Source organism: Nymphaea colorata, chromosome 6 (genome assembly GCF_008831285.2).
Source record: "Nymphaea colorata isolate Beijing-Zhang1983 chromosome 6, ASM883128v2, whole genome shotgun sequence".
Lineage (NCBI taxonomy): Eukaryota > Viridiplantae > Streptophyta > Magnoliopsida > Nymphaeales > Nymphaeaceae > Nymphaea > Nymphaea colorata.
The window spans coordinates 10,083,967-10,095,206 of record NC_045143.1 but is presented as its reverse complement, the minus strand read 5'-3'; positions in this window follow the sequence as shown (position 1 = coordinate 10,095,206).

Genomic DNA, 11,240 nt, shown 5'->3' with positions numbered 1-11,240 from the left:
AATTGCTGCTACAATGGGACTGAGATTCATTTTGGGAGAGACGACCTGATGAGTAGACTCGTTAGCCATGTGATCAGTGGCACTCGAGTCTACTACCCAATGAGCTTCTGAATTATTATTATTAGAGTGATAGAGGTCTTTCTTATCAGTGCTATTGATAGAAATTCATGTGTTTTTTTGAGTCTAAGTTCTTTTATCATCTTGTTGAGCTTTTCAAGAGTGACTGTTTGATCATAAGATGTGATCTGGTTGACCTCATTGCCTTCTTTCTCCTTTCTATTTAGTCCCTGGTTAAAGCCTTTTTGTTGATAGGTAGATCCCTTTTCCGACTTGCCCATAAGAAACCAACAAGTTTCTCTAGTATGCCCATTCACTTGCAATGAGAGCACCTAGTTCTCTTGTTATCATCCTATCTTGGCTTTGAATTTCATTCACCAATGGTTCTTTGAGGGAGGTTATTACTAGCAAACACAACTTTGTCATCATTGATAGACTTAGAGCAGCCTTCATTGGTAGTTCCCATAGACTTCTTCATAGACTCTTCCCTCTTTTTTTTTTTTTTGCTTAAATCCGTGGTAAGCGGAGCATGAATGTCCATGTCATCCCATATTGCTTTAAAGGTTCCAAGGTACTCGTTCCTTACTTTTGGGCCAATTGATACATACAAGTGATATTGAATTGCTCACCTTAAAGATCCTTGGCTGCATTCCATATCTCCTCGGTTGTATCTACAAATTGGAAACTAGTGGAGATTTTGGGCTCCATGTAATTTATCACCCATGAACCGATGGTATATTCATAGATCTCCAATCTCTATGTGTAGGATCACTCAAAGCTGGTTTACTAATGTTACTATCAATATAACCTAGCTTAGATTTTTCACTTGGGAACCGACTGACAACCTTCAACATATCTTTCTCTCTCTCTTTCTCTATATTTCTTTTGTGATCAAATCTTTCATTTTTTTCATTCTTTTGAACATTTTTCTTTCAAGATCTTTTTCATTTTCCGGCTTCACCAAGACAAAAAATCAAGTAATGACCCAATATTAGAATTTGATGGTTTACAACCCCAATCCATTTTCAAAAACATTTCTCTTTTTATCAAAAAATACTCAAAACAAAAATCTTAGATGTATGCGATGGTAGGAATGTCTTTAGATGAATGTTGTGGTAGGAATGAATCATGTAGGATAAATGTATTCATGCATCCACATTCACTTAACATCACAAATGAGCATAATCACATATTTAAAAGAACTTAAGAGTTTTAATTAGGTAGTAACCGAATTAGAGTAAAATCTCAAACCTACTTAAAGTCTTGAGAGAACACTAAAGTAACTTCAAAAATGATTTCATAAGCTTTCCAAATGATATTTTCCAATTCTAGTGTTCTTCAAAATGTTTCACATTCTCAAGTAATTCTTCAAGAATCTTTTCAAAAGTTTGAAACATCAAACTTTTAACATTTTCCTCAAACACTACACCAAATATAGAATCAAAGAATGTTTAAACCAAAATGAAATGCATCAAGGATAAACATAGCCTTTGGATTGATTACCCCTAAAGAAGCTAGGAATGGTCGATCATCGTACCGACGGGCGAGTCTCTTTCTCTCTCATTTTCAAAACAAAACTTCATTTTTTTGGTGCACTCCAAAAACCAAAACCAAAAGACATTTTGGGGGATGAAACCAGTGATATTAAGTGAATGTAAATACATGAATGCATTGATCCTATATGACTAGAAGAAAACAAAGCATTCCTACTATAACATTCATCTAAAAGCACTCTTACCATAACATACATATAAGATTTTTGTTTTCATAACTATCATAAATATTTTTACAAAAAAGAAAGGTTTTTGAAATGAGATTGGGGTTGTAAACCATCAGGCATGAATCCAATATTGGGTTATTACTTGATTTTTGATCTTAGTGAAGTTGGTAAATAAAAAGATCATGAGAGGAAAATGTTAAAAAGAATAGAAGAGATAAAATACTCTCATAAAAAGAAAGAATGAGAGAAAAAAATAGAAAAAGATATACATATACGTCTATATACCATCACATATGTACATATATGAAAGTTTGTAAAATTGATATTGATTTGAATAGAAAGAGAAATTTTATAGGAAAAGAAATAGGAAAATTTATATGCATACACATATATATCAATATATGTATATATATAAGAAATTTGTTGGAGAAGACATTTAACTTGAAGAGAGAAATAAAAGATTCAAGAGAGAAAAAATAGATCACATGTATATATGCATTCATGTGTACATGAAAATTTATAAAATAGAATGTGGAAACATAGAGAGAGAAATATGAAGATAATCATCATTTACTCATATATGTATATAACATGTATATACATATGTATCTTCATGAGATTATAAATCAAAAAATTGCTTAAAATAACCAACTTCAAGTTTGATGTAGGCCGGAGGGGAGCTTGGACTCATACAAGAGTCTAAGCTAAGTCTCCAAAACCACATTAGAAAGGGTTCTTTCGAAAATATTTTGTAAAACATTATTTCAAATATTTTTGTATATGAACATAAAACATAGTTACTTCGTTTGTTAAATGGAAATATGTTTCTTCCACTATTTGGAATGGAAGAAAATCAAACTATATGATAAGGTGCTCATTATGGTTCCTAATCAGATAATTAGAAAGGAAACTAACGCAAAGAGACATGAAAATACATATTAACATGTACATATTCATGAGGCTTTTTTTCGGGTTAGACAAGCCCCAACTTTAAAAATTAACATGAGAATAAAGAGAAAATTCCAAACCACACTCTCATTCTTGCCATGTATTTACATATATGAATAGAAAAATTAAGCAACTATGCATGAACAATATCTCCAAAATAAAGCAACATTCAAGTAATAGAGAGAACTTATTCATTCATAGAATGCAATATCATCTCATCTTCTCATGCTCCTAGTGCACTCAAGCATAGCTTTTTTACTTTAAAATAGAGATTTGAGAGTTATCTCATATGATCATGGGGAGATGAAAATGAGAGAAAATAAGGAAACCAAAACAAGGCTACATTTAAGAAAAGAGAGAGAACATTATTCAATCATAAAATGAAATATTACTTCACATTCTCATGCTCCCGCTGCACTCAAGAATAGCTTCTTGACTCTAAAGAAGAGACTGGAGAGTTATCTTACGTGGCCATGGGAAGATGAAGAAGGGAAGAAACAAAGAAAAGAATAGAGTGAGATGTTGATTACATACCTTTAATGAGAATGATTTTAAGGAAAAATAATTACTCTTACTTCAAGTGATCCTAGATTCACCTTGAATGAAGCTCCAAGATGATGAAGATGTCTCTAAGAGATCTTTTGTGCTCTCTTGAAGAGTTGTAGCTTGATGAAGCTTGCTCCCAAAGTTGGAGAAGAAGAACAAAAATGAGAATGAAAGAAGAAGAGGAAAATGGAGGAAAAGAGCTTAGGGAGAACTCTAGGTCTTCAAATGCACAAGAGTTTCTCCAAGGGCTAGCTCATGCCCAAGAGAAAGGATAATGAGAGTTTTTATAGAGAGTTTTGGAGCCAAAACTCAAAATTTGAATATTTTTTTAAATTTCTCAACATTTTCATACGAATTTCAAATAATTTTAAATTATTTTCATTTAAAAAAAAAGGTTTTGATTGAGTATGATTGGCCATTAGTGCTGTAAATCTCCTTTTGAGGTGTAGGCAGGACTAATGCCCACCTAAAACGTTCAAAATCGACCTCTAATAGTTGATTTTTGAAGAAAAAATGAGGCTTGCACTCGACAACGTGTACCAGCACCAAAACGCACATGCGTCGCCGCAATCGTGTATGCGATCGTGCATTGCACGTGGTCACGTGCATGGTGCGATGCGCGGTTGCACGACTACGCGTTGCTTGACACCCAAACCCCCCCCCCCCGCCCCAACCTTTTCTTTTTATTTTTAAAATGTAAAGAAAAAGTTTTTGTTAAAAATGGGTGGTCAAGTCCATTTTGAGCTGCTCCGGGCTCGTTCCAAATCCGATTTGGGTTCAATGGGTTGTCAACTCGTTCTAGTGTGCGACTTGGGCTTAAAACATGTTTTGACGTGAGAATGAGGCCTTAAAACAAAGAGAATGTCCGTGCATGCCCGGCGCTCATATATTCTAATTTTGTTGTTTGGAGCTCGATTTGAATTTTGGGTTTGAAATGCTTGATTTGGATCTAAGCTTTGGTTTTGTATCTAATTTAGATCAAAAAATTGGATTTTGGATTTAAATCTTACATCTAAAATTGAGTTTTGTTTTTTGGTAAAAGAGCGTAGCCTTTTGGGAAAAAACTGGGATGATTACAGGTGTTGAATAGATCCAACTGATATTCGTAAGATGATACTTCAAGTAGAGAACTAGCATAATCTTCATAGCAAAATCTTGAAAGGTGTTGGAATAAAAGAAGAATTTCAAGGGTGGTTCTTAGATGATGACAAAACACCAAATAGGCCTTTCGATGATCAGTGGTAGAGCTAGACTTTTTTTTATCCATGGCGCACTTGCATTGGTGACATGAATTTGGTGTGAGCACTTTATATAATTTTAAAGTCATAAAAATGTGATGTTGAGACATTGTAATATGTTTTGATGGGCTGGCGTGGAACTGACCCCAACCAATAAGTAGCTCTAATATTGCCTGTCATGCATTGAACTCATAGAAAGACAAAAGAAGCATGTTGCTATAGAGCTTACAAATGTTTGTAGAGATACATTCTGATTCTTACAACACCAAATACAATTGTGTATCAAAACATTAAACTCTTCAACTCATTATGAATATGATCCATTTTCATGACTTTGAACTTACATAATCAACACGTTGCTAGGAAGATAAGTGTACAATCTGGCCTTGGATTTGATTTCATCACTTTTTCTTATTTTCAAGCTCTTCAATTACATTGTCAATGTAATACTAATGACAGTGTTAACAAATGTTGGTTCTCCATTTTTTTGGCTCTTTTCAACTATGTAGTTGCTTTTTAAGTCAAATTGAAAAGAAACAAAAACGTGTTGTGCAACTGAATTTCAAAACACTAATACAATGGAAAACTCTAACTTAGTATAGAAATTGTGTTTTACATGATCTATACATATAGATATTGCATTTGACTTAAGATTTTGCTTATTTTTATTATTGCATGTTTTATGCTTATTCAACATATTTACTATATAACTAGCAGGTTTTCTAGTTGATTTCAATAGGAACTAGATTATTTGTTTAAATATTTTGATTGCTATGTTAATTTTTTATTTAAGAGTAGATTATGTTTTTGAATGAGCTAAGAAAAGCAAGATCTTGGTTTTGTGCTTTAGCATGTAGTTGTCTGTTTTATTTTACAAATTTTTCCTAGGGGTTCTTTCCAAAATGACTCTCTTAGAGTATGCTTTTTTTTTTTTTTGCATTGCTATTAGTATTGTTTATTTTAGTAGACTTTTAGAAATACTTTGGGTTGCTTCAAGCTTGTTTGAGTTATTCAATTAGGGGGCCTAATATTGAGTTCAGAGTCTAGTTTAGATGGGAAAGGTTTGGCTTTTAAAACTCATTTTAGAAATTTTTCACATCTGGTTATGGGATCTAAACCTTATATTATTTTGTGTGATTTAGATTTTAAAAAGTTTAGAATTGGTACGCTAAGGGTATAGAATTAATTAGGTTGTCAAGTATACTTTACCTTTTATAATGTCTTTTTCTTTGTCTTGGGTAGTTTTAGTCATTTATTTTATATTTTCTTTGTGCTTTAGTTATGTTTACATTGTGTTTAGGACTTTATCAAATTAGGAAAGTGGAATTTCAGGGCTATATGCCGTAGAATTAAGTTTTGCATTGTAATTGTGTCTAATCGGGATCTAGGACTTGTCTCATTTGTTTTACATGGTAAGGGCACATAGGAGCATCCATGATAGATTTTGAGGAGTAAGCCTATAAACAACTCATTGAAAATTTCAAATTCATGAAGCAACTTCTATTGAGGATTTTTCTTTACTATGATTATTTTTTTGAACATATTGCGAAGCCCTTTGAGTTTATTTGAAGTAATAAAAGTTGTCTTTATTTATATTATTCATAAATTTGTCATTCCCTAAGTTTGACTTGAATTTGCCATTTAGTGGATTTAAATTAAAAAAATTTGGCTTCCATTTTTCTCTTAATTTTACTGAATATATCATTTGAAAAAGGCTTGATAAAAAACCCACGTCTCCAAGCATTACTATTCTTATTATTTTTGTCATAAGATTGCATATGAAGGAACAAAAAACAAATATATCTATTTATCAGGGCTTGTCTATATAGAGAAGTTTCCTTACTTGAATCAGATACTAGATGTATGACATAACATTTAATATTCCAATGCCAGATGCAAAGAAAAGTTGCAATGAATTTCTTGAACATAAAGAAACTTCCTAAGCTGGTTATCTCATTGCCTTTTAGCCAACAACCACCTTGCTATTCCTAGCAATTTCTTCTCTCTTAAGGAAATTTTGTTTTGTTTGCAACTACTTCCCTTATTCTCAAAATTTCCTATTCTAAAAACTGTAAGCAATAAATGCATCTTGTTGAACTTATTCTGCATAAAATGGAAAATAATAAAATTAATAAAGCTCAATGGTGCTTCACAGACATCTACTAAGGAAAGTCCAAAGAACATTAATATTTGTGTTTGGCCATGTTTATCTATCCTAAAAATCTTTTTAAACTTGCATGATATCAAAGCCAGAATTGAGTCATGCCAGTTGTTATTATGGAGGATATGATAAACATTAACATTGAGATAGTTGCATGAATAAATTGTGCATCCTTCATCTTATTTCAAAAGCATGTCAATCCAAAGCTCAAAATTATGAGCATTCCCTTAAATGAATTCAATTATTTGGCATGGTTGAAAGATGATAGATTATTTACTAAAGAAAAAAGAAAACTTGGCTATATCAATGGGGAAAAGCCAACACAATTTGATGAATTTTTCATGCAGGAAATGAAAAGCAAAACAAACAACCAACTCATCATGTCATTGTTACATAGTTTTATGGAACTCAAATTTGCCAAAAGATTTTATTTTTCTCCCCATAATTGAAGCTATTTGAGAAATGACTCAAAATCTGTATAGTGACCAATACAACATGGCTCATATATACTAATTGCATCAAGAAATACATAATCATAGGAAATTGAATTTACCCATTAATGGTTGCGTGGGCAAAATGAAAGTCATGTAGGATGAGCTAGATTCATAGATGCCTTTATGTGACCCTATTTTTACACATAAAGTAAAGCAACAATAAAAAAATTTTCAACTCCTAGCCAGATAGAGACACAACTACAAGAGCTTAAAAAGAAAGATTCCTATAAAAACTGAAATGCGCAACCTTAATAGTTTTTGCCACCTTGAAAAAATAGTTTACAAAAATTGTGTAAAGACAACTAAATCACAAACATAGAAAAAGAGTTAAGTCATTGAAGTGTACTCATTGCAAAAAGTTTTGGCCAGTATAGCAGAGTTACTAACTAGTTTATTCATAAAAATTAGAATGTATGAAGTCTAATAATTGGGATTTGAGAAAGTGAGAGGGGGATCAAGTTCCATGAATGCATGCATATCCCAACTCCAACCTACTGCATGTTTGCCTCAATTGCAGCCAATTAGCTTGTGAGAGCAATGTTGTTATCCTTTAAAAGCTTTAAAAACTACTTTGAACCTTGGTCAAACATGTATAGCAGCCATGACATGTCCAGAACCATTAACATCTTCATGTAATAGCTACCTTGTTTTGGGTGTTTATTCCAATGTTGGGTGATTGATTTTGGGGCCGCCAACCACATGGTTAACAATGTCACATTCTTGCACAATTTTAATGAATCTAAACTAAGTCTTTCATTTATGTGAATGAGTTACTTCAGTGAAAGGCATTAGGAAAACTCAATTTTATGAACACCAAAATGACATCAATGCACTTTATATTCTACCTTTAACCTCAAACTAATGTCAATTGCAAAGATCAATGCAACGTAGCTTCCGCCTGGTTATATAATCTTTTTAGATTCAATGAGCTCTACATTTTCTACCATCATTAAGTAGATTTTGTTGTTTCAAATCTTGATGAAGCTTACTTATGGATGTCACATTTGACCATGCTTCAAATAATGTTTTAAAAGGTCTTTTGCCACATTTAAATTTCAATATTCATGACCACGATTTTTATAGTTATGCTAAACTTTCTAAAACACTATTTCCTTTACTACTAAAAAGCCAATGTATTCTATTCATTTTGATGTTTAGGGCCCTACTCCTGAAGTGTGTTACTCATGATACAATGTTATCTAATTTTTATTTATGATTTTTTTTGAAAAGCATGTGGTTATGTCAAATGAAGTCTAAAAATGAGGTATTCCTATTTTCAAATCATTTAAATGATAACAATATTAAAAAACATGCCTATACCAGTAACAATTTCATTGGCAGTATCATTGCTATGGCTTTACACCATCCAACTTTTCTACTCTTGAGATTGCCACTAATACAACTGCCATTGTATACATTCTGTGGTGAATACGTGATTTAAGTTACATAATTTACATCAGTGTTTTTTTATCTCTCTTATAATATTCATAATTAAAAAAATACAAATCTATACAGGTGGATTAAGTTTTGGTTATATAAAATCCTGTAAATGACATCATATTGTGCAAAACAATAAACAACTACAGTCATGCTAGATGAAACATGCATATATTCAAAGCCGTAGTAGTGTCAAAATCAATTGAGAATGACACTATCAATAGCTCAAATACACAAAGGCTGATGAAGAATTCAATATTTTGCAACTATTTATGAAGCCAAGGTCTATAAGCCTCATGAGAGTGTACTTTGTCTTGATGAAATGATAAGTTCTTATATCCATCTTTTAAAAATTCTACTACAAAGTCAACCACCAATGGATTCAATTAAAAACTCTATTTTGACTCTTAAGAACAATCCATTGAGTACCCTACCCTTTGAAGATTAGGAAAAGCCACTCAATCTCCCCATCATCTAGAAGGCTACATCACAAGTAATATTGTAATTCACCCAATTGAGAACTACCTTAGTTACATTGATGTGCCAAAACGTCACACAACCTTCATCAATTTTTTGTTCATTCAAGTGCGCCAAAAGCATCTTAAGATGGAAAATGTACCTAACGGGTAGCAGCTATGGGGGAAAAAATAGATGCTTTAAACAAAAGTAGAAGTTGGGAGGTAACTCAACTATAGAAAAGAAAAATGCAGTTTGATGCAAGTGGATACATCAAATCAAATACAAAAGTTAAGGAATCAATCAAAAATTGAAGTTTGATTGGTATAGAAGGTATTTGCACAAGCTCAAGGAGTAGGCAGTTCCGAAGCTTTTGCATCTATTACAAAAATAAATACACTTCAAATTTTAATATCAGTTGTTTGCAATTTTAGTTGAAAATTATATTCATTGGATGCTCAAAAAACTTTTGTGTAGGATGGCTTGCATTAATGAGTGTCCATGCACTTACCACCCAGTCATGATGAAGAAGGAAAATATAATGAGGTCAGCAAATTAAGGAAACATATTTATGGCCAAAAGAATCTCCTTGTACTCTAACTGAAGTCTATCTCTTCAACCGAAGGGGTTAAATCTATAGTACATACAACTCTCTATTCATAAAAAGTGAGATGTCACTATGATTCTATAGATAACATTGTACTTAATAGGAATCACTTGAAAATACTGAGTGTTAGTGATAGGACTTTGGCATCAAAAGCTTTGCAGTTTTAAGATATTTGCTTGGAATTAAGATAGTCTATTGAAATATTATATTCCTATCTCTAAGAATGTATGTTTTAGATATACTCAAAGAGACTGGAGAATTAATGAGCAAGCTTTTTGAAACTCCCATTGGAGCATGGCACAATTTTGGGGAATCTCAACTGTCAACACAAAGTGGATATTTAAGCACAACCATGTATCGTATGAAAACTTATTTTGTTTTACTATTACTAGACTTTATCTATCTTATGATATCAATAACGTATGACAATTCATGCTTTCTCCTACCCATGAACATAAAATTGTTGTGGATTTTTTAGATACATCAAAGGCCTGTCTGGTCATGGAATTCTGTTGACAAGGAACAACCACACTTTAAGTGTTTGGATATTCCAATATAGATTGAGCTGAAATTCAAACTAATAGAACAACCCCTATATGACTGCTTTTTCAATATGGGTTTCAAAATTGAGGCTATCATCAAAATATTTTTTGTCAACCAAAAAAACTCGCCAATCTGGTTATCTCAATGCCTCAATTAAGCTGGTTTTTCTCTTTCAAGGAAGTTACCCTTTTCGATATAGGCGCTTACCTTGTTCTGCAAAATTGTTATTGTCAAGAAAGCAATAAATGTATTATGCTAAACTCATTTAGTGTGAGGCATACAATAACAAAATTAATAATGCTCAAGAGTTCTTCCTGGATATTGTTTAAGAAAAAAGGCCAACCAACATTAACATTTGTGTCTAGTTTTGCTTCTGCATCCCAAACTATTTGCATACTCACAAAGTGGAATCGGATCTATGTTACATTAATTGTCCAGTTGAACTGGTGAACTAGTTTAAGGTGTTTAATTAGTAGAAAAATGTTTCAGGATGTACTGTACCAGTGAGACTTGACCAGCCAACAAACATGGCCACAGTAAACATTTCATATATATATATATATATTCACACCAAAGATTAGTCATCTAGCTAGATGGATGAATCTCTTCCAATGCAACCCTTCTGGGAGATTGAGCTCCATGCTTTTTTATTAAGAAATCAATCAAACAAAGCAGACCGAGATCTTGTTGACCCTTAACCTAAAGTGTGGGGCTTTTGCATTTCATTACTGTAATCTTGTAGGATAAGGGTAAGGATATTTCCAACCAATGGTGTGAAAATCGGCTTGTGAGTAGAACAGTGGAGGCTCGCAATTTGGTGAAGCAGTCGATTCACCGAGTCAACTGGATCGGTTTGTGAATCAACAAAAGACATTTCAATAAATAATCTTAAAACATATTTCAAAATACTTTTGAAAATACTGGAAGTTAACATGTCGCATTCCTGAATTGGCCATGGAATTGAATCAGTTTGCGACAGATTTAATCTGAATCGGTCAATTTCGGCCACTTCTAATAGTTAGGGATGTTCAAC